At 44.6% G+C, this 27,038-nt stretch overlaps 1 protein-coding gene across 4 annotated transcripts in view; it reads left to right on the top strand.

Moving 5' to 3' along the window:
- The first annotated feature begins 6,484 nt into the window (after positions 1–6,484).
- The window catches only part of LOC148534437 (apolipoprotein L3-like), a 109,160-nt gene continuing 88,606 nt past the window's right edge, over positions 6,485–27,038 (top strand). For 3 of the 4 annotated variants that reach the window (XM_088466857.1, XM_088466856.1, XM_088466858.1), the window contains exon 1: positions 6,485–6,542. The gene's annotated coding sequence lies outside the window, so the exon portion shown is untranslated. The remainder of the gene's footprint in view (positions 6,543–27,038) is intronic. The other variant, XM_088466854.1, reaches the window with a different exon arrangement.

The following is a 27,038-nucleotide window of genomic DNA, read 5'->3' on the forward strand; positions in this document are numbered from 1 at the left end:
ATTTCTTTTCACTACCTGAAGTGAAGCCCTGTGAGTGCCATCTGACATTTCTTCTTATATATATATAAATATAGGAGGAGAAGGGGGAGGTCGCTGGGCACATTGCAGCCGACCCTGGGCTGGAAGGAAAAGGAGATGGTGGGCACACATCAGCAACAGCTGCCGGGCCAGGAGAAGGTGGACAATCAGCAGCTGCCGTCGTGTAGCTTAAACTTAGTTGTGCTAAAGAGTGCGAGAAAAGGATTGCAGAGGACACTGGGCTATAGGTAAATTGTGGGAATTGGGGGGTAATTTCCTGAATATATAATGTCAAACTTGCAGGTACAAGAAAAATTGAGGATTAGGAATATTATGCACATCTCTAAATTGCTAGAAGGAATAGAGTCTACCTCTGGGATCGAAAACATCTCTACTAGCTGCTATCTCCAAGTGTTCCAAATGTTATAACGGGAAATAGTAAGAGAGGGAGTGAAGCTGGATGACTTCTATTTTATTTTTAAACTGGAATTAAGATTTCACTTTGGACACACCCCTCCCAAATCTAAATTTCCCTGCACATTTTAAATCTGCCCCACCTGAATTGCAGCATGGTTTTACCAAGATGCACGGTTACTTGCTTTTTCTTACTCTATTCCTAAATCTGAATCAGGCCCTCTGTCTGCCTTAGACATGAACCTGCTCAGTACCTGACTCTCTCCTCTCTCTATGCTGCTGTTAAGCAACAGGACACGTTGCTAGCTCTGATTGGCTCTCACTTTGCTGTTTCAGCACAATGAGCAGCTACACTACTTCAACTTGGTGGAAAATTTTATTTTTTTCTGTAACTGCTTCACTAAAATAGTCACTGATTGGCTCACGGGTAGGAAGTCTAGAGGAGAGTACAGAGTTCCACCTGGACGAAACGCGATGGGTACTGTGCTGTATGCTGATTCTCAGATAAGCTAAGTCTTATGATCTCTAATGTACGAGTGGTATACTATGTATGTTTATTTTTATGTTTTTATGGATTGTGGATTCCTATTAAAACTGTGAAAAATGCTACTGATGTCAGTGACCCTATGAGGATCTTCACAAAGGACTTGAGATAAATGGTTATAATGTTATACACATGGTAAAGGTTCACTTATAGTCCTCTTCACACATTTTTGGTGTGTTTTCATGGTTATTGCAGTAGGAGGCGCCCTTGTTTTTTTAATTATTTTTTAGATTGAAGTAGTTGGCGTGCTTGACAACAAGTGTAAAATAAGTATTGAACACCTCAAAATTTTTCTCAGTAAATATATTTGTAATGGGGCTATTGTAATGAAATGTCAGCAACATTGCAATCCACACATGCAAAGAAATCAAACCATAGATGTCCATAAATTAAGTTATTTGTAATAATATGAAATGACAAAGGGAAAAAGAATTGAACACGCTTACTGAAATTTATTTAGTACTTCGTACAAAAGCCTTTGTTGGTAATGACAGCTTCAAGACGCCTCCTGTAAGGAGAAACTAGTCGCATGCATTGCTCAGGTGTGATTTTGGCCCATTCTTCCACACAAACAGTCTTCACATCTTGAAGGTTCCATTGGCTTCTTCTATGAACTCTGGGCCTGATTCAGACCCGCTAGCAAGCGCTATGCGCTCGCAAGCGGGTCAATGGTGGGGCACTGCGCACATGCCACATGCGCATGCGCAAGCCCCAGAGTGAGTGAGAAATTCAGTCGCTTCGGGGCTCACTACAAACGGGGCGGCTGTCGATGTTGATCAACAGCTCGCCTTGTTTTGTAGGCGGGGAGGGGGGGTGGCTGGCCAAATGGAGGCATTCCCGAAGAAACGCCTGCCGTTTGAAGGCGGCCCTATTGACATCACTCTTGATGTCAGTAGTGAGCATCTTGCTCTATTAGAGCAGGAAGCTCACTGGCGCTTGCAGCAGATGAGACTCTACCATAAGGGTCTCGTCGCATCGCGACCATCACCTGGCCACTTGCAAAAGCTGTGGGTGGTCACCCACAGCTTAGCGAGTGGCCAGAAGGCCGGTTTAAAAAAAAAAAGGGCCGCCCTGATTCAGAGCGAGCACTCGCTTTTTGCGAGCGGCTCTGAATCAGGCCCTCTGATCTTTAGTTCTTTCCATAGATTTTCAAGCCAGGTGATTGGCTGGGCCATTCTAGCAGCTTTATTTTCTTTCTCTGAAACCAATTGAGAGTGTCCTCGGCTGTGTGTTTAGGATCATTGACTTGCTGAAACGTCCACCCTCGTTTCATCTTCAGCATCCTGGTAGATGGCAGTAGATTATCAAGAATGTCTCTGTAAATTTTTCCATTCATCCTTCCTTCAATCACATTATGTATGCCAGTAACGTATGCTGAAAAACAGTCCCACACCATGATGTTCCCACCTGGAAACTTCACTGTTGGTGTGGTGTTTCTGGGGTGAGTTATGTGTAATAATGTGAAATGACACTGGGAAAAAGTACTTGACACATGAAGAAAGGGAGTTGCAAAAAGGCATGGAAATCCAAGACACCAGCTGAAATCTATCAGTTTTTAGAAAGCAATCCTGACCCTTTTCAGTGCAAATTAATATAAGCTGGTTCAGTCCCAACTGATGGCCTATAAAAAGGTGTCTCATTATCAACCTTATTGTTGCAAAACATACAGATGGCATTGGTTACAGAAGGATTTCTAAACTTCTGAATGTTCCAGTGAGCACTGTTGGGGCCATAACCCAGAAGTAGAAAGAACATCATTTCACCATAAACCGGCCAAGACCAGGAACTCCTCGCAAGATTTCTGACAGAGGAGTGAAAATAATTATCAGAAGAGTTGTCCAAGAGCCAAGGAACACTTGTGGAGAGCTTCAGAAAGACCTGGAATTATCAGGTAGAATTGTTTCAAAGAAAACAATAAGTAATGCACTCAACCGGCATGGCCTGTATTCACGCTCACCAAGCAAGATGCCATTGCTGAACCCCTGATGAAGTCCCAATAGTGACAAAATGCGTTGGAAGTGGCTTACCTTACTGTGGACGCGGCGACATCAGACGCAGGTCCCAGCATTGATTTTCCTGCTGGAAAAGTAAAGTGTTTTTAGAAATTACTTATAAGTGTGCTCTCCTTTTCCATTAACTGAATTCTGTTGCCCATAGTTACGAGTGTACGCTATTTTGGGACTGGACTATTGTTTTGGAAAAAAACAGTGAACTATTTGCGCATGAACAAATATCCTATATATATATATATATATATATATATATATATATATATTGTGATGACTTGGGGTAATTAGCTGGTGGATGGGTATCAGTGGTGCAGTGTCTAAGGTGCTCAATCGGGGTCCACACATCTTTTTAAGTGTAAATAAAAGAAAGGTGCTTTACTGTCAGCCTACTGTAGAAAAAAACAACAAACGCCTGGCCCCCATTCAGGCATTGACTCACTTCTTTGCCTCGACTACATTTGGGCTGCTAGTCTGCAAATAAAGTCTCTATTTGCTTCTTTGCAGGTCTATCGCCAGGTCCAGCCTGGCTTTGCTGCCACAGCTTCACAAAACACAGTTCAGCCTTAGTGGCTGGTATATGTGGCTTCCTCAGCCTGCAGAATATCTGCTTCAATGTCCTGCAGTCCTCCATGCCTCTTGCAGGTCTGAGCTCAGGACCCCTGGCCCCCAATGGCCTCCAGGCACACTTGGCTCTGTAGTTTCCAGTCCTCCTTGGACTGATTCCACAATGCAGCCTGACTGTAGGTCTGCCTCATTAGCCCTCACACTTACTTTAACTACTCTGTGTGGGCAGATCCCTCCAAGCCCACACAGAATCCATGACTCACTATCGCCGTCTTTGGTTAAACTAACACAATATATATAAAAAGAGAGAGAGAAAGAGGTTATTAACTCTAATCAGTTAATCAATCAATTAATCAATCAATTAACCTCATTGGGATTTTGGATGCTTGTTTTGTAACAACGCTTTCAATTTCTCTGATTTGCTTTTTGATTTTTTAATAGTTAAATTTTTAACACCAATGAATGAATAAATCAATCAATCAACCTCATTGGGATTTTGGATGCTTGTTTTAAAGTAATGCTTTCCATTTTTCTGATTTGCTTTTTCATAGTTAATTTAATCAATTAATCAATCAAATCAGTCAATTGTATTTTTTACCTGGTTTCCACACTACATGTTTGCGAAGCCCATGTCTGTTTTTCTGCTTCTCTGATTGTATAATCAATCAATCAATCAATCAATCCTTTACCTGGCTTCCATTACATGAATAGTATTAAATATTATACCTGAATCTCCCTGTACTGGCCTTGAGCCTCTGATCTAGTTCTTGATTAATGAAAACATTCTATAGCATTGTATAGTTTTATATTAAACTGCCATCCAATCTGCCACTGCAGTATGTTTTCTAGATGTGCTATATTCTTTTAAAATGCTGTGCGTCTAACCCCACAGCGTAATCCTAATCTCTTTCCACAGCCGAATTGCAGCCTAAGCCTATAAACCTATTGTGCACCGGTCGACATTGTGAGAATGTCAACACATCACCTGTCGATAGTGTGAGAATGTCAACATGTCACCTGTTGACATTTGAACAATGTCAACAGTCTAATTGTCGACATTGTTTTGTAGACATTATGAATGTTGATATTGTCAATGTTTTGACTACATCCTACAGTGCAGTGTTTCCTGAGTATGATAATGTGCTGATAATTACATATAACCCAGCAGTGCCTTTCAAAATGTCATTATTAGCTCTGTTATTAATTAAAATAAAAAACACAGGGGGTCATTCAGACCCGCTCGCGAGCGAAGGTCGCTCGCTAGCGGGTCGATGTTGGGCGAATGCGCATGCGCACGATGGAGGGAGCTCCGTCGTGCGCATGCATGAGACCCGGCGAGCGACGAGGAATACGTCGCTCGGGGTCTCGCACCAAAGGGGGCGTGCTGTCGATGGTGAGTGACAGCACGCCCCCTTTGGTGGGCGTTCGGGGGGCATGGGTGCCAGACGGAGGCGTTCCCATGGGAACGCCTACCGTCTGAGTCCGGCCCCACTGACATCACTAGTGATGTCAGTGGGAGTGATTTTGGCTCTGATAGAGCCAAAATCACTCCTGGGCTTGCGGCAGTGAGACCGTACCGCAGGGTCTCGTCGCAAGCCCGATGGTCGCGATGGTCTTGACCATCGCGACCATCATCATGGACGCTCGCTATAGCTGTGGGTGGTAACCCACAGCTATGCGAGCGTCCATGAGGACGCTCCAAAAACAGGTAGGAGGGCCCTGATTCAGAGCGAGCGCTCTGGTCAGAGCGTTCAGCTCTGAATCAGGCCCACTGTATATGTAGATTTGATGTTTTTTAGTGACTTGCAAGGAAGGAATAAAATAGGGTCTATGTCTGCAGAATGGATCTCCTCTGACTCCCTGGGCTCTCCTGTGGACCCGGCAATTTCTGACCAGTTTTGTAAAAAAAAAAATTGCCTGTTAAGTGACAATTCAGCTAGTTAAGTCAGCTAGTCACCAAAGCCTACGTAATGGCACCACTATTGGAGGGGGGAGTTGGTATGGGAACAATTTGTTCAGGGTCAGACTTGGGGGATCAATTCTAAGTTGAAGCCTGGACCTGAATTCCTGCTGTGCCCCTCCCCTCACACCCAGAATAAGCCATGGTTAATGCTGTGTAAGTTTTTACATTTTATTTTGAAAGGTCATCACATGTTTGTTTATGTAATCTGTAACCCTTTCTATTTCCATCATTTATGTACAGTAGCCAAGCATCGTACTCCCTCTTTGTAAATAAAGTGTTCCATTATTAGTCTATTTTCATATATTCTCCAGAACTCAGTGTTTGAGGAAGCACTAAGGTTACTCTATAACTACTATTGTATGCAAGATGCAGGGGGAGACCAAGTAACTGAGTGCTAGTTTGTGTCGCAGAGACTGCACAATTGTGATAGAGTGCTGTGACTCCTTGGTAACTTCTACTGGTGGAGGCAGTAGAGCGGTGTTTGGTACTGTACAACAGGCAGAGTGATAGAATATTCATTATGAATATTATATTCACCTCTGCCCTCATTACATCAGGACTTGGCGATCTGGGTGATCACATTCCTGACGCTAGTGTAGTACCAGTCAGGGTGATACTGGTACCAGTCAGGGTGATTCAGAGCTAATTCAGGGGTACCTATTGGTACATTCCTCCCAACATAAACCATTCCAGGAGGGACAAAATGGACTTCTCTCTTAATTTATGATTGCCGTCACCTGTGTTGAACTACTGTAGTTAATTGATAAGAAAGGTGTCTCACCACAGGTGAAGATAATTATAACTTAAGAGGGAAGTCCAGGTAAAAAACATTTGTCCCTCCTTGAATGGGTATGCTGGCATCATATAAATATAAGGAAGTCTGAACATCTGTAAAGATTGGAAAGGTGACATATTTGTACAGTATTAACAATGAAAAACATTGAGGTGTGTTTTTTTAGCTTATCATAAAATATACTTCTTTCACTTTCAGTTGCAGCACTACATCATTCCTCAACTTGAACTCAGAACAGTAAGTACTGTTTAACATATGCCGTATTAGTTTTAATATTTTAATGACTTATTACAATTCATATGCTAATTATCACTTATATATTGAGAATGTCTCTTTATTTATATGTTGGATTAGATGTCTTTGGGGTCTAGTTAGTAATCAGTGTTATGAGACAGAGTGAAAAATCTGTGATAAGGTGCCAGCCAATCAGCTCCCTACTGCCATCTCACAGGCTCTGCTTGAAAAATGACAGTTGGGAGCTGATTGGCTGGCACCTTATCACAGACTTATCACTTCTCACTCTGGGGTCTATTTACTAAGCAGTGTTAGGAGACAGAGTGAAAAGTGATAAGAAAGTAATAAGGTGCCAGCTAATCAGCTCCCAACTGTTATTTTACAGCCTGTGAGATGACAGTTGGGAGCTGATTGGCTGGCACTATATCACTTTCTTCTCACTTTTCACTCTGTCTCCTAACACTGCTTAGTAAATAGACCCCTTTATTACTTCTTTTTGTTAGTTTAGAATGAGGTTTCTGGTTGGATGGCTGTCAGAATAGTCATTTGGACTAATTTAATGTACATTGGGTAATTGTGGAATAATACAGCATCTACTTGTTCACAACAGAAAATGCAACAAACTCATTGGCTGCGATTCAATTCAATGCGATGAGGAATAGCCCCGAGAGGGAGCTCCCAGAGCCATTCAATTCAGCGCGATGTTTGGTCCGACTAAATGATTTCTTCTCGCATCCCCCTGCGAGGAGAAATCCAACAAAAGTGCCGGCCGTGTGACTGTTTGCCCGTTTAGCATGGCTCTAACAACTTCGCGGCCGGCACCTATTCAGAGAATGCCGGTTCTCGCGACTAAACACCCATGTTAAGTAGCGAGAACCAGCATTCTCTGACGTAACAGCGTGCTGAATTGAATCACCCTAGGAGCTCCCTCCTGGAGCTATTTAGATTTGCGCTGAATTGTATCGCGGCCACTGATGCATATTGCAAATGTGCAGATATTTTTTCTACAAAATTCTTCACTAACATAAAAGAATGAAGCAGCAATTAGCTTTTACAGTACCATGTAAAAGTGAAAGCATATAAATAAATAGTGTTATAGTATCTGCACTAAACATATAATAAAAAAATGGATGTTGCCTATTTAAGTAAAAAAAGAATTGCAGTCCTTTATAACACAGTAAGGTAGATAAGAGATCTACTGCTCAAATGAAATCAATTAAATTAAAGAAACAGGGTTTGCATAAGATTCTAAAGAGACCCTGATAAAGAAAGAAATTATTGTGAGTGGGTGGAGGGCATGGAAATAACATGTAAGATCAGATACTTTTTACTGTAGTGTATAAATTATAATTTACAGGATTACTGAAATAGATCTGAAACTCTTCTTGCCAATTTTGTCTAAAAGTATTTTATGATGTTTATAGAGTCTGTGGCCGCTTTTTCTTATGGCCACGGAAGATCTGTGCATCTGCATATGGAAGCCTACCCCCCACCACAAGTGGGAGAACTAGTGAGTGGTGGGCCCAATATGTTTTGGGCCCCCAACCCAAAAAACAAGATACGGTTATTCCCAACACAGTACAGTCACATAACACACACTATACCCTGACTGTATACTATACACTTCTATATGTACTGTGCTAATACAGTATATACCCCTGACCAGGGACATAAGTTCATCACAGTCGCCCGGAGGCAAGTTAGAGTTTGGCACCTCCCCCCAAAATATATATATATATATATATATATATATATATATATATACACAGTATGTAGTAGTCACAGTTTGCACAGGAGGCATCAGACACACAGCAGGACAATGACGTGCGTTTCGCTGTGGCTGTTAGAAGGTTAGCCTTGGTAGCACTGAATCAGGCAGAGACGCTCTGTTGACTCTGAACAATAACTATGATTACTGAATTAGTCCTTTCTTGGTCACCCCAGGGTCTTGTTTGCTAAAGGCTACATATGATCATGTGTGAAAAGAGACACGGACACGAATGTGTATATGTAACCACAAGCATCTCCTCTCCGCTTTATTTAACAGAGCAACTTACATTTATAGGTGTAACACATCTATTGTTCATTATGTGCAGTGAGACTATAGTGCTGTTTAAACATTGGAATTGCATATCTTACCATATATGTACATATGCTTTTCTGTGCACATATGACAGGATCTGTACAATGAATTAACTCCATCCTGTCCTGCGCACCCACCCTCCATGCATACATGGCATACAAAATGGATTCTTATTCCAAAATGGCTTCTACACTTCCACATATTCTCTCCTTTCGATTCAAATTTTACATAGTATTGTCTTTCTAGCTTACCTAACCATGGCCCACCCCCTACGTTTCTGGTCCCTACTTCACACAACAAGCTATCCCTCCTAACGAGGTAGCTGCATGGGGCAGTGCCCATTCAAGACCACATAGGCGATGAGTCCCTCAGTTCCTATAGTCCTGTATCTTCTTTTCATCCAGTGGCGTAACTATGGAGGGTTCAGGGGGTGCGGTTGCTATGGGGCCCGGCAGCTTAAGGTGCCCGCCGGCCAGCGATTGCACCCCCTGCACCCTCCATATGCCGGGTGCCCACTGAGATTGTGTTACCAGTGGACGCCCGGCTCCTATTCAAACGCCCGACGGCAGCCGGAGGACGGAGCTCACTCCATCTTCCGGGTCCCGCAGTGCACTATGGGAGTGACGTCATGACGTCACTCCCATGGTGACGAGGAGCGGACGCCGGGGACGGAGCTTGGGAGTGAGCTCTGTCTTCTGGGTCCCGCAGAGCACTATGGGAGTGACATCATGACGTCACTCCCATAGTGCCGAGGAGCGGGCGCCGGGGTGAACGGCGGTTTCACAGGAGCGGGGATAAGGTAAATGGTTTTTGTGTGCATGTGTGTGTACGCGTGCGCGGGATTAGAGGCAGCTACTGGGATCTCACTACTGGGGCAGCTACAGGGGGCTCATTACAGGGGGCAGCTACAGGGGGCTCACTATTGGGGGCAGCTACAGGGGGCTCACTACTGGGGGCAGCTACTGGGATCTCGCTACTGGGGGCAGCTACAGGGGGGTCACTACTGGGGGCATTACAGGGGGCTCACTACTGGGGGCAGCTACTGGGGGCTCACTACTGTGGGCAGCTACTGGGGGCTCACTACTGGGGGCAGCTACTGAGGGCTCACTACTGGGGGCATTACAGGGGGCTCACTACTGGGGCATTACAGGGGGCTCACTACTGGGGGCATTACAGGGGGCTCACTACTGGGGGCAGCTACAAGGGGCCCACTACTGGGGGCATTGCAGGGGGCTCACTACTGGGGGCAACTACAAGGGGCTCACTACTGGGGGCAACTACAGGGGGCTTACTACTGGGGGCACTGCGTAAGGGGCACCATTACAGTGGGCATTGCATAAGGGGCACCATTACAGTGGGCATTTAATGTTTTAGGGGAACTACTGTGGTTATTGTGTAAGACCTAAGTTAGGGGGGCCCCTTAAAAATGTTGCTATGGGGCCCAAAAAGTTCTAGTTACGCCCCTGTTTTCATCTGTATTCTTGCAAAAGCCTTCAGTTATTGCCATACATTGTTCACATAAGTCTCTGCCAAGCAATGGTTCTCTTGTCTTTCAAACTGCACAAAAGTTCTGGGTATGTCCATGTAGCAGGATCATAGTTGTCTTTGATATTTCTTTAGACGCTTTAAACCTAGAACAGTAATCAAGTGTAAGTATTTTCCTTATCAGCCATATATCTATCCCGACAATCAGGTAAATGATTACTAGTAATGTCAATCCTTTAGCTATTTACATGAAAATACCTGAAAACTATTCTTCTGTTCCCTTGAACCAACTTGACATATTCAACCGTGTAAACCATCCATTACTAGCAATATTATACTCTGGATCATTATGCATCTTCCTAAACTGGTCATTCAATTTGTTAACTTTCTCTAAGTGTACATATATTGGGTCAGATAAATTATCAGCTATATAATTACAGCAAACAGGGCTCACTATTTTACACATACTTCCCTGTGTATCTGTGAGATACTGAAGGATCAGCCTAAACTGTCCCAAAACCTTCACCTGGAATTTCAATTCATTAGTAATTATTTAAAACACATCAAATATTTTATCTGTAACAGTATTAAATAGTCTGGCTAAAGCTTCTATATTGTGACCATTCTTTACACGGTCTGGATATTGATAAAACTAGCATCAAAACTATAACAAGAACGAAGCATAGTATACAGTACATGCTCACAAGCCTTTGTCTGGCTTAGGGCCTAGCAACATATATATCAATTCATAAATTACGCCAACTCCCCTTATATAAAGTTCTTGCAGTGTGAGGCGAATCCAAATTTTCTTTTCTGCCACCTTTACTGCCATCAGAGTAGTTAGGAGAACTTGATAAGGACCTTGTATCTGGGTCCTAGGACTTTTCCTTAGATGCTTCTTTATCATGACCCAATCACCTGGTTGCAGTTTGTAGGTGGTGCAATCTGAATTGGGATCTAGATTCTAGAATATAAGAACACCTAGTGGTGGACTTTGGTTAATTTCTATTATATATGCATCACATATTGAATCAAGTTACCATGCTCATATTGTAACTGTTGTAGGAAATCACATCTTGTTCTAACAGCTATACTAAATAGTATTCCATAAGCTATCATCCTACGTTTCACACTGGGACTGTTCTTGACTATCAATCATATTAAAAAATAAACATTCTAACAAACTTTTCATTGTTCAATTTGACTGTATAGTTCAGTCTTTACACTCAATCATTGCTTGGGGGGCCAATTTATTCTCAGATTCTCCAAGATACATTCTAAAAATGTTTTTAGTAAAATGTGTACCTTTGTCACTCTCTATACCTCAAGTACTTCACATGTACGAATTACTTCTGTAATTTATTTTCCTTTTTCCTATTGTTCTGATTGTTTCTATTGTGTATTTGTGTTTGCTACCTTTCAAAACCATAGTCAATTTGAAACAGGTCTGAGCACAGAACATACCTAACACTTAACCAACTATATAAAATCAATCTTTAGTTTCTGGAAGGAATAACATCTGTCAGGTACTCCTTTCTTTCTTCTTCTAGTACCTTGATCACTTTTCCTGGGCTGTGCAATGATTAGGGGTAGGCTTATGCACTGGAGCCTGGGACTTCTTGGCTATTTTTGCCATAGCATGTCTAAACTGACGAGTGCTTCCATGAAGTATTTGGGCTCAGACTGAGTACAGTGCACGTGGCAAACAGAGGTGGTGCTTAACCATCCATCACCCGAAGTAGCGCACCTAAGACCTCATTCGGAGGCGGTCGCAAGAGCGATCGCTCTCTCTGAATGAGGGCAGGTGCTTCTGGTTTTTTGGTGCGGTCTCCTGATTGCAAGCTAGCGACCAGGGTGATGGTCACGATGGTGATCACCATCGCGACCATCGGGGCTTGCGACCAGTCCCTAAGGTTGGGTCTGGGCACGCGCAAGCCCCAGGGAGCTTCCTGCTCTGATGGAGCAGGAAACTCCCCACTGACATCACTGATGATGTCAGTGTGGCCGCCCACAAACCGGTAGGCGTTCCTAAAGGAAAGTCTCCATTTTGGAAACCACCCCCGCGGCCCGCCTACAAAAAAGGGTGAGCTGTCGATCAACATCGACAGCTGTCCCTTTTGTAGAGAGCTTCTCTCTCGCTCCAGGGCTTGCGCACGCGCAGTGCGGCCGCTGTGCGTGCGCAGGGCCACCCATTGACCCGGTTGCGAGCACATCGGTGCTTGCGACCGGGTCTGAATGACCCTCCTAGTCTTTCTAATTTATTACTTCTTAGTCTGAGGAACCTGTAACTGCAACTTTTAACAAAATCAGGTTCAATGTTTCTGGTCGCCAGTATCAGGTAGGTATATTACTGCAGCCTATTTGGCCAACTTGGTTTGCTGGAGCATTGCTTCTTCTGGGATATATTCTCTGATATGTGCTTTTGACTTTACTTAAAACCAAGTTTGACGGCATTTGAAAAGCAGCAAACAAAAAATCTAATACAAACTATGTATAATCTATAATTTACAATAACATGACTTATCGAAAAAGATTTAATTAATTCAACACAATCATTATCATTAAAGAAATATGAAAAATAAAAGAAAGTAATTATAATTTTCATCTTCCTGTGTCTCACTAGTCTCCTGTGGTTGCTAGCTGAACTACATACAGTATTAGGGATTTGCAGGCTCAGACCCTTACAATTTGCATATGCTGTGCTGCTAGATCTTCTCTCATATGCCAGCTTCATTCCCCCACATTAGACTTCCTCCCCCTTTTTGAATCCTTTAAATGAAGTGACATCTGGATTCAATCTTAACTAACTGCTGTAATATAGCAGAGCTAACACAAGAACTAAGTTACAGTACTTTTAAATTCATGCTGTTCTGTGAATATCAATGATCCCTGCTGTCTATCACCTTGTAAATACAATACAATATACAAAAAGACCTAAAAATCCTCTCAATTGTTTAAATATCTTTAGTACAGGCACTTTTTGTATGACTTGTTTCCTTTCCCCCTTGAGGTCCAGACACAACCTCTCGGCCAAGCCAGCCTGGGGCTTTGGAGCAAGAGTTATTTCTGTTAATCTTACTTAATCCTAATATTCTTTAATACTGATCTGAGTATCTTAACCAAATCAGTCAGAAGCATACAGAAAATGTCTGGCATGTTTTAAGTAGTGTCAGTGTAATTCTAGTTGCATGTCTATAAACAAAATGAGTTTCAACATCCTGACATTTCCAAGGGTGAGAGTACCTATCAATCCATCAATCCCTTGATCTGTGTCTTTTTTAACAGTTTCTCATGATATTATACAACTGAGGCTTCTATAACGGGTTACCACATTCCCTTACACTCCAGAACTTGGAACATCTGGAGTGGATTATTGGATTTTTGTTTTCTATAAAGCTAAATGAACTGCGCAATTGCATTGGCAATATGCATTTCTGGGCTACTTCTAATTAGTTCAGTCCAGTCATATCTAAACAACAGCCCCTATTCTACCTATATTCTTTGTAAAATCATGTTCTGCTTATTCGTCTAAAACAGGGGTGGGGAATCTTTTTTCTGCTGAGGGCCATTTGATATATATAACATAGTTCGCGGGCCCAGTGCAGTCCACGCCCCCTCCATGTGATGTCACACAGGGCGGGGCCACAATTGCCGCTGATTACAGTAATGCTGGAGCATCCTGAGAATGCTATGGGGAGCTGTAAGGGCAGCGGTGTGACCGTCTGAAGCGTCCTAAGGACACTCCAGGTGGCACTGCTGCAGATTCTGGCTGCAGGGTGCCATTCTAGGCACCCTGCTAGCCAGATGAGGCTAGCACAGAAAGCTCAGAGGGCCAGACCAAATGATTCCGGGGGCCTTATAAGGCCCCCGGGCCTTAGGTTCCCCTTCCCTGGTCTAAAGCAATTAACATCTTAATCTGTAAGCATGCATCATTCAACAGTTTAAAGAAATCATGAACTGAACTGATAAAACATTTTGTTAGGGAAATTACTTTTACTATTAATCCCTTCTGCAGTAATCAAATATAATTACTGTTTTTTTTAGAATTAAAGTTTGTCTGCATTCTCTTGATCTCACAAGTTACAGAAACAATATAGAAAATATCAAACAAAGCATTTTGTTATTAATGCATTCAAAATCAATCCTTTTTCCTATCTTGCAATGCCAATTTTTATTTATGGGCGTCCCCATGAAAAATGACAACTCACTCGCACTAACACTAGTGGAATCTGAGTCCACCCGAATGCAAGATCGGGTGTTCCCGCCTGACTCGGATTCCACCTCGAGGCCGAACGTCACCCGGCCGGCGTCGGATTCTCGCGAGACCTCGCGAAACTCGGGTGACGTTCGGCCTCTATAAAAGGCGCGGCGCCCGGCAATCGGCGCCATTTTGTGTGACAGTCACGTGTAGTAGTTAGTGCGCTGTGCTAGTGTTAGATTAGTTAGAGAATAGAGGAGAGTGGACTTGAGTGAAACTAGAGTTAGAGAGAGTAGGCAGTGTTATTGCCGGTGGCAGTAATATATAATTATATATATTATTATCAATATAACAAAATCATATAAAAAATAACCTCTGTGACTTTACTCGGCATGAGCCCACTGTGTGTGCTCCGTGACTGGGCATAAGCCCACTGAGTGTATACAAGCTCCGTGACAGGACATAGGGGGTCATTCAGACCCGCTCGTGAGCGGCAGTACGCTCTCAAGCGGGTCAATGTTCCCCCACTGCACATGCGCACGACGGAGGGAGCTCCGTCGTGCGCATGCGCGAGACCCGGCGAGCAACGGGCTCTCCATCGCTCCGGATCTCACACCAAAGGGGGCGTGCTGTCGATGTTGATTGACAGCATGCCCCCTTTGGTGGGCGTACCGGGGGCGTGGCTGCCAGACAGAGGCGTTACCATGGGAACGCCTACCATCTGAAGCCGGCCCCACTGACATCAGTAATGATGTCAGTGGGAGTGACTTTGGTTCTGATAGAGCCAAAATCACTCCTGGGCTTGCGGAAGCGAGACCCTACCGCAGGGTCTCGTCGCAAGCTGGATGGTCGCGATGGTCAAGACCATCGCGACCATCATCATGGACGCTCGCATAAGCTGTGGGTGGTAACCCACAGCTATGCGAGCGTCCATGAGGACGCTCCAAAAAAAGGTAGGAGGGCCCTGATTCAGAGCGAGCGCTCTGGTCAGAGCGTTCAGCTCTGAATCAGGCCCATAGCCCACTGTGTGTATACAAGCTCCGTGAAAGGGAATAAGCCCACTGTGTGTATTATACAAGCTCTGTGAAAGGGCATAAGCCCACTCTGTGTATTATACAAGCTCCGTGACAGGACATAGCCCACTGTGTGTATACAAGCTCCGTGACAGGGCATAGCCCACTGTGTGTATTATACAAGCTCCGTGACAGGGCATAGCCCACTGTGTGTATTATACAAGCTCTGTGACAGGGCATAGCCCACTGTGTGTATATAAGCTCCATGATAGGGCATAGCCCACTGTGTGTATACAAGCTCCGTGACAGAGCATAGCCCACTGTGTGTATTATACAAGCTCCGTGACAGGGCATAGCCCACTGTGTGTATTATACAAGCTCCGTGACAGGGCATAGCCCACTGAGTGTATTATACAAGCTCCGTGACAGGGCATAAGCCCACTGAGTGTATACAAACTCCGTGACAGGGCATAGCCCACTGTGTGTATTATACAAGCTCCATGACAGGGCATAGCCCACTGTGTGTATTATACAAGCTCCATGACAGGGCATAGCCCACTGTGTGTATACAAGCTCCGTGAAAGGGCATAGCCCACTGTGTGTATTATACAAGCTCCGTGACAGAGCATAGCCCACTGTGTGTATACAAGCTCCGTGACAGGGCATAGCCTACTGTGTGTATTATACAAGCTCCATGACAGGGCATAGCCCACTGTATGTATACAAGCTCCGTGAAAGGGCATAAGCCCACTGTGTGTATTATACAAGCTCCGTGACAGGGCATAGCCCACTGAGTGTATTATACAAGCTCCGTGAAAGGGCATAAGCCCGCTGAGTGTATACAAGCTCCGTGGCAGGGCATAAACCCACTGAGTGTATACAAGCTCCGTGAAAGGGCATAGCCCACTGTGTGTATTATACAAGCTCTGTGAAAGGGCATAAGCCCACTGAGTGTATACAAGCTCCGTGACAGGGCATAGCCCACTGTGTGTATTATACAAACTCCGTGACAGGGCATAGCCCACTGTGTGTATATAAGCTCCGTGACAGGGCATAGCCCACTGTATGTATACAAGCTCTGTGACAGGGCATAAGCCCACTATGTGTATTATACAAGCTCCGTGACAGGGCATAAGCCCACTGTGTGTATTATACAAGCTCCGTGACAGGGCATAGCCCACTGTGTGTATTATACAAGCTCCGTGTCAGGGCATAAGCCCACTGAGTGTATTATACAAGCTCCGTGACAGGGTATAAGCCCACTGAGTGTATTATACAAGCTCTGTGACAGGGTATAAGCCCACTGTGTGTATTATACAAGCTCCGTGACAGGGCATAGCCCACTGTGTGTATTATACAAGCTCCGTGACAGGGCATAGCCCACTGTGTGTATACAAGCTCCGTAACAGGGCATAGCTCACTGAGTGTATTATACAAGCTTTGTGACAGAGCATAGCCCACTGTGTGTATTATACAAGCTCCGTGACTCCAGTTCAAAGTGATAAATTAGAATGGATCACGAGAATGAACCGAGATTAGAGCAGAAACAACAAGCAAATGCTAGCATTGCAGTGGCTGGAAGTCCATCACTTTCATCTAAAGCTAATGCTCAAGGGCGTAGAGGCTTTAAAAACGTAGGGAACCTGAAATCAAAAAATCGAGATTTCACAGGGGTAAAGACAAAAAAAAAACCTCTAAAGACTACTACTATTGCAGAGAAACAGAAAATTGGCAACATACCATTCACCACATGTAGCGGCAAGGAAAGACTCAGGCTTTGCCCTTTATTTCTGAGTGGTGGTTCTGCAACTGTCAGTGAGGCATCTTGTGACTCTCATGACGATAAAAGACCTTTTCAATCTGACTATAGAAGTGTAAAAAAATTTAAAACCAATAAGGCAGTAGATCAAACTGTGTTTTTTGAAACACAAATGTCAGAAATCCCTGAGGAGAGTCTAAGTAGGTCCACGAGTGGCATTGCTATGTGTAAGCCTGACCTTTCAGAGAAGCAGCCCTCCATAGTTTCTTTTCCATCTGTAGTTGTGGGGATGAGCAGTATTGCCAAGGCCTTAGAAATTGAGGAAGCCACTGAGGAATTGCAAGAGGGTGAGAGGAATATATGTGCATCTGACACTGGCACTAATGAGGATGTTGAGGATGAGGATATTATTTGTATAAGTCAGGCACCAGTGGAAGCAGCTCTTGGCCAAGATAAGAAGGCCATTGCCATGCTTGGGCATATAACCAACAAATCCACATCTTTTGTGTGGAATTACTTTTACCCAAACCCTGACAACGTTTGTCAAGCCATTTGTAGCCTCTGTGGGACCACAGTTAGTAGAGGTAGGGACGTTAAGCATCTAGGAACTTCCACGCTATTACGTCATCTGCATCGAGCTCATGACAGGTGTTTGATAACAGAAACTACTGCTAAAAAAATAACAACAAGCAGTCCAGCATTAGCTAGATGCCTCTCTCTACTAAATCCCAGCACCTGCAATCTCCGCCGACAGCACTTTCCTCCTCAATATCCTCAGGAATGATCAGTGGTAGTCCAGCATCCAATTTGTTAATGCTAAGTCACGGTGGCTTCTCCACTTCCCAGGACACCTCAGAAGAAACTGAATCTTTGAGCGCTAGGCCTGCTGCTGCTGGTGGATCTTCATCCCAGAAGTGGACCAAGAAGACTACTAGCAGTATACCAAAAAAACAATTGACTGTTAAACAGAACCTAATTATTGGTCTGCAAAATGCTATTGTACCCGCTGTCCACTTAACCACAGATATGTGGACAAGCGGTAGTGGACAAACTAAAGATTACATGACTGTGATGGCCCACTGGGTGGGTGAATCGCCTTCAGCAGCAGCAGTATCTAACAAACAACACCAGCTCATTCAGAGGCAGGCAACTCTGTGCATCACCGGATTTAATAAGAGGCATACCGCTGACAACCTCTTAGAAAAACTAAGAGATGTCATAGAAACATGGCTTACCCCACTTGGACTCTCCTCAGAACTTGTGATTTCTGACAAAGCTACAAATATAGTGAAAGCATTACAGCTGGGTGAATTCCAACGCATCCCCTGTTTTGCTCACGCAATCAACTTAGTGGTGCAGGGTTTTTTAAAAACGACAGGGGCGTGCAGGAGATGCTGTCTGTGGCCCGAAAAATTTTGGGACATTTTCGGCATTCAGCAACAGCATGCAGGAGATTGCAGCACCTGCAAGAGAAGTTTAATTTGCCCTGCCATCAACTGAAGCAAGAAGTGGTAACGAGGTGGAACTCAACCCTGTATATGCTTCAGCGGATGGAGGAGCAGCAAAAAGCCATCCATAGCTATACGACAAGCCATGACATTGGGAGAGGAGGGGGAATGTACCTTAGCCCAGCACAGTGGAAAGTACTATCTGTCTTATGCAAGGTGCTCAAACCATTTGAAGTTGCCACATGTGAAGTGAGTGCTGACACTGCTAGCTTGATTAAGGTGATTCCCCTGATTTCGCTTTTGGAAAAGCAGCTGGAGAAATTGAAGGATGAGATTAAACAAAGTGATTCCGCAAAGTATGCTGGACTGATAGATCAAGTCCTTTGTTTGCTTCGCCAGGATCCACGGGTGGCCAAGATCTTGAAATCTGATCATTATATTTTAGCAACCATGCTTGATCCTAGGTTCAAGTCGTATGCTGTGTCTTTCTTTACAACTGACCCAGATCTTAAAAGAACCAAAGCGCTCCTGGTGAGCAAGTTGGCAGCTGAAGTGACACATGGCACTACGATGACGTCTCCTCCTTTGGTTTCTCCAACAGCAGCCAGAAAAAAATTCACCTTTTCCAAAAGACCCAGTGGTGATACTGATAAGTCAAGTCAACATATTGACATCTGGTCGGGTCTAAAAGATTTGCCCAACACCAGTGACACCTCTACCGTAACTCCATCTGATACGATTACCATCCAAAGAATGGTGGAGGATTATTTTCAGGACACCGTACAAGTAGACATGTCACAGAGTCCCTTCGAATATTGGAAGAAAAAAAAGGCAATTTGGAGACCCTTGTATAAATTGGCTTTGCATTACTTAAGCTGCCCACCCTCCAGTGTGTACTCGGAAAGAGTTTTCAATAAAGCCGGGAACCTTGTGAGCGAACGACGTAGGAGGCTACTTCCATAAAATGTAGAAAAAATGATGTTCATTAAAATGAACTGGAAATTTCATGAGGAAAACCTTTCCCGCTAATCACGTCACAATACAGAGTCTTCTGTAATGGTGGATTCCAGCGGGGATGAATTAATATTGTGTGAGGAATCGGATGATGTACACACTGATGAGGGTGAGGATGGCAATGATGGTGACATCTTGCCACTGTAAACCTGTTGCCTTTAGTAGATTGGTAGATTTTTTTGTGGGGGCCCAAACAAACCAAGCACTTCAGCCACAAAGAGTCAGTACCTGTCGCTGAAATGCTTGGTTTGTTAAAGTTTGCATGTCCTTTTTAAGATCCATCATAAGGGTGGGTGGGAGGGCCCAAGGACAATTCCATCTTGCACTACCTTTTATTTCTGCCACTGCTGTGTGGCAATGTTTCATAGATGTGCTTTAAACTGTGGTGTCTGTGATACTGCGCTGCTGCTCTGACGCTTGGTAACCAGTCAGCTCACTGCAACCTTTGGCCAATAATGGTGAAAACTATAATTTAAGCTGTGAGGTGGTCTAAATTGACTGTAAATGACTGGAAATTAATGTTATTGAGGTTAATAACACTCTAGGAAGAAAAAAAAAGCCCAATTTATGTCATTTTAGCTTTTTTTGCCAATTTTTGTAAAAAATCCAAATCCAAATCTAAGTCACCTTAGTTTGGCAAATCCAAATCCAAAGCCGGACGATGAATTAGAACCAAATCCAAATCCGGCAAAAATGGTCCGGCGCACATCCCTAACACATTAACCCTTTCAATTCCTGCACAACTTCTCCACAATTCCCTAGTACACCTTCACTATGCACAATCATTCACACATGTCACATCTGATCAACACAATTGTTCCAAACAATTCTACTTTCTCACAAGTTCATTTGACTCTCCTTTATCACATACATATGGGCCCATTTCATTCACAAGCAAACTTTCAATTTCAGCACGGCAGCCATTTTCTGTGACATCCTGCATTCCATTGTCATCAGCAAAACAACTCTATCACAGCATGTCTTCACAATACAAATGAAATATAGCAATATTATAAATATACATTTTGAGAAGAAAAGAAAAACAAAACAAACAAAACACTAGTTATATAAAACACAACATTCCACTGCAGTGATAATTATGTAAGTGGGCATCTGGGGGTCATTTCTATATTCTTATTCAAGTTTATTTCATTTCTCAATCAGACCTTTCAGTGTGTCATCTAGGTTATATTTATTACATAACTCACATCTCATTTTGTGATGTTTAAACTAGGGGTGAGCGGGTTCGGATTTCTGAAATCCGAACCCCCCCGAGCCCCCCCGATCCGAGTCCGAGCCGAATCAGGCTCGACTTTTCCCGCCTGACTCGGATCTGAAATCGAGGCAAAACGTCATCATCCCGCCTTCCGAGTCTCGCGGGTTTTGGATCCTATATAAGGTACCCGCGTCGGCGCCATTTTCTCACTCGGCTGTGGACAGTGAAGAGGGAGGGTGGGAGTTAGGGCTGTGTAGTGTAGTGTAGTGTAGTGCTGCTGTTGTCCACTACTTCAAAGTCCATAGGGGCTGGCTGTGTTGTGCTGTGCTGCTGTTGTTAATAGGGGCTGTGTCCACTACTTCAAAGTCCATAGGGGCTGGCTGGACTGTGTTGTGCAGTCAGTTCTCCATAGGGGCTGTGTCCACTCCAAAGTCCTGTGCAGTGTCCCAGTCCTAAAGGGGTGCTGTAGTGTTGTCCAGGGGGTGCTCTGTCCATCAGGGGTGCTCCCCCCAAGTGCTAAAAAAATAATATATTTTCTGTGTTTGTGAATTGTGTGCGCAGTAGCCGCACGTGCATCAACAAAGTAGTGCCAAGCGTGCGCCTGTGTCATAAGTAAAGGGCCGGCTGGCTTGACCGTTAAGGGTGCTGTAACCCCCGAAAGTACACTCCAGTCCAAACCAAAAAAAAAATTATTTTCTGTGTTTGTGAATTGTGTGCGCAGTAGCCGCACGTGCATCAACAAAGTAGTGCCAAGCGTGCGCCTGTGTCATAAGTAAAGGGCCGGCTGGCTTGACCGTTAAAGGGTGCTGTAACCCCCGAAAGTACACTCCAGTCCAAACCAAAAAAAAAATTATTTTCTGTGTTTGTGAATTGTGTGCGCAGTAGCCGCATGTGCATCAACAAAGTAGTGCCAAGCGTGCGCCTGTGTCATAAGTAAAGGGCCGGCTGGCTTGACCGTTAAAGGGTGCTGTAACCCCCAAAGTACACTCCAGTCTAAACCAAAAAAAAAATTATTTTCTGTGTTTGTGAATTGTGTGCGCAGTAGCCGCACATGCATCAACAAAGTAGTGCCAAGCGTGCGCCTGTGTCATAAGTAAAGGGCCAGCTGGCTTGACCGTTAAGGGTGCTGTAACCCCCGAAAGTACACTCCAGTCCAAACCAAAAAAAAAATTATTTTCTGTGTTTGTGAATTGTGTGCGCAGTAGCCGCACGTGCATCAACAAAGTAGTGCCAAGCGTGCGCCTGTGTCATAAGTAAAGGGCCGGCTGGCTTGACCGTTAAGGGTGCTGTAACCCCCGAAAGTACACTCCAGTCCAAACCAAAAAAAAAAATATTTTCTGTGTTTGTGAATTGTGTGCGCAGTAGCCGCACGTGCATCAACAAAGTAGTGCCAAGCATGCGCCTGTGTCATAAGTAAAGGGCCGGCTGGCTTGACCGTTAAAGGGTGCTGTAACCCCCAAAGTACACTCCAGTCCAAACCAAAAAAAAATTATTTTCTGTGTTTGTGAATTGTGTGCGCAGTAGCCGCACGTGCATCAACAAAGTAGTGCCAAGCGTGCGCCTGTGTCATAAGTAAAGGGCCGGCTGGCTACACCGTTAAAGGGTGCTGTAACCCCCGAAAGTACACTCCAGTCCAAACCAAAAAAAATATTATTTTCTGTGTTTGTGAATTGTGTGCGCAGTAGCCGCACGTGCATCAACAAAGTAGTGCCAAGCGTGCGCCTGTGTCATAAGTAAAGGGCCGGCTGGCTTGACCGTTAAAGGGTGCTGTAACCCCCAAAGTACACTCCAAACCAAAAAAAAATATATTTTCTGTGTTTGTGACTTGTGTGCACTGTGGTTGCACGTGCATCAACAAAGGAGCAGCGCCAAGCGTGCGCCTGTGTCCCATAAGTAAAGAGCCGGCTGGCTCATTTCTTAAAGGGTGGTGTAACCCACAAAGTGCACTACTCTCCAGCAAAAATAAAAAAATATTTTCTGTGTTTGTGTGCGCTTTAGCCGCACGTATATATATATCAATATAACATAAATGGAGGACCAAACTTTCTCCGATAAAAATAAAATAGGGAAAGATCAAGAACCACTTCCTCCTAGTGCTGTTGCTGCTGCTGGGAGTTGTTCATCATCCCAGAGAGGAAGTAGGAACATCACTACTTTTACTAAACAATTGACCCTCCAACAGTCCCTAGCGATGAGGATGAAGTACGACAGCAGTCATCCTGAAGCAAAACGTATAACTGAGGCCTTGACTGCTATGTTGGTGTTAGACGTGCGTCCGGTATCCGACATTAGTGCAGTGGGATTTAGACAATTGATGGAGGTAGTGTGTCCTCGGTTCCAAATCCCATCTAGATTCCACCTGCATCCTCAAAGCAGCAGCGACAAGCGTGCGTCTGTCTGTTAAAGGGTGGTGACACCCTCAAAGTGTGCTACACAAACAATTAAAATATTGTTCTTTTTTTTTCTGTCTTTGTGAATTGTGTGGGCTGTAGCCGCACCTGCATCCTTAAAGCAGCAGCGACAAGCGTGCGTCTGTCTGTTAAAGGGTGGTGACACCCTCAAAGTGTGCTACACAAACAATTAAAATATTGTTCTTTTTTCTGTCTTTGTGAATTGTGTGGGCTGTAGCCGCACCTGCATCCTTAAAGCAGCAGCGACAAGCGTGCGTCTGTCTGTTAAAGGGTGGTGACACCCTCAAAGTGTGCTACACAAACAATTAAAATATTGTTCTTTTTTTTTTTTTTGGTCTTTGTGAAATGTGTGGGCTGTAGCCGCACCTGCATCCTTAAAGCAGCAGCGACAAGCGTGCGTCTGTCTGTTAAAGGGTGGTGACACCCTCAAAGTGTGCTACACAAACAATAAAAATATTCTTCTTCTTTTTTCTGTCTTTGTGAATTGTGTGGGCTGTAGCCGCACTTGCATCCTCAAAGCAGCAGCGACAAGCGTGCGTCTGTCTGTTAAAGGGTGGTGACACCCTCAAAGTGTGCTACACAAACAATAAAAATATTCTTCTTTTTTCTGTCTTTGTGAATTGTGTGGGCTGTAGCCGCACCTGCATCCTTAAAGCAGCAGCGACAAGCGTGCGTCTGTCTGTTAAAGGGTGGTGACACCCTCAAAGTGTGCTACACAAACAATTAAAATATTGTTCTTTTTTTTTCTGTCTTTGTGAATTGTGTGGGCTGTAGCCGCACCTGCATCCTTAAAGCAGCAGCGACAAGCGTGCGTCTGTCTGTTAAAGGGTGGTGACACCCTCAAAGTGTGCTACACAAACAATTAAAATATTGTTCTTTTTTCTGTCTTTGTGAATTGTGTGGGCTGTAGCCGCACCTGCATCCTTAAAGCAGCAGCGACAAGCGTGCGTCTGTCTGTTAAAGGGTGGTGACACCCTCAAAGTGTGCTACACAAACAATTAAAATATTGTTCTTTTTTTTTTTTTTGGTCTTTGTGAAATGTGTGGGCTGTAGCCGCACCTGCATCCTTAAAGCAGCAGCGACAAGCGTGCGTCTGTCTGTTAAAGGGTGGTGACACCCTCAAAGTGTGCTACACAAACAATAAAAATATTCTTCTTCTTTTTTCTGTCTTTGTGAATTGTGTGGGCTGTAGCCGCACTTGCATCCTCAAAGCAGCAGCGACAAGCGTGCGTCTGTCTGTTAAAGGGTGGTGACACCCTCAAAGTGTGCTACACAAACAATAAAAATATTCTTCTTTTTTCTGTCTTTGTGAATTGTGTGGGCTGTAGCCGCACCTGCATCCTTAAAGCAGCAGCGACAAGCGTGCGTCTGTCTGTTAAAGGGTGGTGACACCCTCAAAGTGTGCTACACAAACAATTAAAATATTGTTCTTTTTTTTTCTGTCTTTGTGAATTGTGTGGGCTGTAGCCGCACCTGCATCCTTAAAGCAGCAGCGACAAGCGTGCGTCTGTCTGTTAAAGGGTGGTGACACCCTCAAAGTGTGCTACACAAACAATTAAAATATTGTTCTTTTTTCTGTCTTTGTGAATTGTGTGGGCTGTAGCCGCACCTGCATCCTTAAAGCAGCAGCGACAAGCGTGCGTCTGTCTGTTAAAGGGTGGTGACACCCTCAAAGTGTGCTACACAAACAATTAAAATATTGTTCTTTTTTTTTTTTTTGGTCTTTGTGAAATGTGTGGGCTGTAGCCGCACCTGCATCCTTAAAGCAGCAGCGACAAGCGTGCGTCTGTCTGTTAAAGGGTGGTGACACCCTCAAAGTGTGCTACACAAACAATAAAAATATTCTTCTTCTTTTTTCTGTCTTTGTGAATTGTGTGGGCTGTAGCCGCACTTGCATCCTCAAAGCAGCAGCGACAAGCGTGCGTCTGTCTGTTAAAGGGTGGTGACACCCTCAAAGTGTGCTACACAAACAATAAAAATATTCTTCTTTTTTCTGTCTTTGTGAATTGTGTGGGCTGTAGCCGCACTTGCATCCACAAAGCAGCAGCGACAAGCGTGCGTCTGTCTGTTAAAGGGTGGTGTAACCCTCAAAGTGTGCTCCACAAACAATAAAAATATTCTTTTTTTTTCTGTCTTTGTGAATTGTGTGGGCTGTAGCCGCACTTGAATCCTCAAAGCAGCAGCGACAAGCGTGCGTCTGTCTGTTAAAGGATTACATCGGTGACAGCATCCAAGTAGGCATGTCAGACAGTCCATACCTGTACTGGCAGGAAAAAGAAGCAATTTGGAGGTCCCTGTACAAACTGGCTCTATTTTACCTGAGTTGCCCCCCTCCAGTGTGTACTCCGAAAGAGTGTTTAGTGCAGCCGGGAACCTTGTCAGCGAAAGGCGTAGGAGGTTGCTTCCACAAAATGTGGAGAAGATGATGTTCATAAAATGAATTATCAACTCTTCCAGGGAGACCAGCCTCCAGAACGTACAGAGGGACCTGTGGTTCCAGCAGGGACGAATTAATACTCTGTGAGGATGAGGATGTACACACTGAAGAGGGTGAGGAATCGGTGGATGAGGAGGATGAGGATGACATCTTGCCTCCGTAGAGCCAGTTTGTGCAGGGACAGATAAATTGCCAGCTTGTTTTGTGGGGGCCCAAACGAACCAATCATTTCAGCCACAGTTGTGTGGCAGACCCTGGCGCTGAAATTATTGGTTTGTTAAAGTGTGCATGTCCTGTTTATACAACATAAGGGTGGGTGGGAGGGCCCAAGGACAATTCCATCTTGCACCTCTTTTTTTTCTTTGCATTATGTACAGTTTGGGGCCTAGTTTTTCAATGCCATCCTGTCTGCCACTGCAGTTTCACGCCTAGATGGGTCTCGTGTTTGTGCCGCCCACTCGTGTCGCTTAGCATAGTCATCCAGCTACCTCGGTGCAACCTTTTGGACATAAAAACACTATTGTGAGGTGTGAGGTGTTCAGAATAGACTGGAAATTAGTGGAAATTAAGGTTATTGAGGTTAATAATAGCATAGGAGCAGAAAAACCTACAAATTCTGTGATTTTAGCTGTTTTTATGCTTTTTAAAAAAAAAATACAGATCCAAAACACAAAACCCAGAACCCAAAACACGGAAGGGTGGTTTTGGCAAAACCAATCCAGATCCAAAACACGAAGAAAGATCCAGATCCAAAACCAAAACACGAAAAGTGGCCGGTGCACACACCTAGTTTAAACAAGTCAGTCTATGCAGAGCCGGCTCCAAGCATAGGCATAATAAGCTAATGCCTAGGGGCATTCAAGGCTCTGCCGCTTCCTCCCACACACCGCTGCCATGATCGGAGCTCCGCTCCGACCTGGCAGCGCACTGGTCAGGTGACTTTGACTGGTCAGAATGAGCTTCTGCACAGAAGCTCATTCTGGCTACAGGACAGGGGCAGAACTAGCGGCGGTGTAGCCGGTGCCTTGCACCGGGGCCCGCTGTGGTGCAGGGGCCTGTGGCCACCTGCATTCGACAGCACCGCTGCCCGCCAACCCGGTCCCCATTATTTAAATGGTTGGAGTCAGAGCGGGCCGCTTCGGCCGCTCTGGCTCCACCAACATAACAGCCACCCGTCACGGCCCGGCCCCTTGTTATGACACGGTGCGCGTGACGTCATGCGTTCTGTGTCATAACAAGGGGCCGGGCTGCTAGAAGGAGAGGATTGAGAGGAGCCATGGAGATGAAGCAACCAAGGTAAGTGGCAGCGGCTGCGCTGGTATGGGATGGGGAGGATGCAAGGCTGAGACACACTCTGGGGCGGGGAGGCTGAGACACACTCTGGGGCAGGGAGGCTGAGACACACTCTGGAGCAGGGAGGCTGAGACACACTCTG

The sequence above is a fragment of the Taudactylus pleione genome, unplaced genomic scaffold (genome assembly GCF_031769625.1).
Source record: "Taudactylus pleione unplaced genomic scaffold, aTauple2 ptg000066l, whole genome shotgun sequence".
NCBI lineage: Eukaryota > Metazoa > Chordata > Amphibia > Anura > Myobatrachidae > Taudactylus > Taudactylus pleione.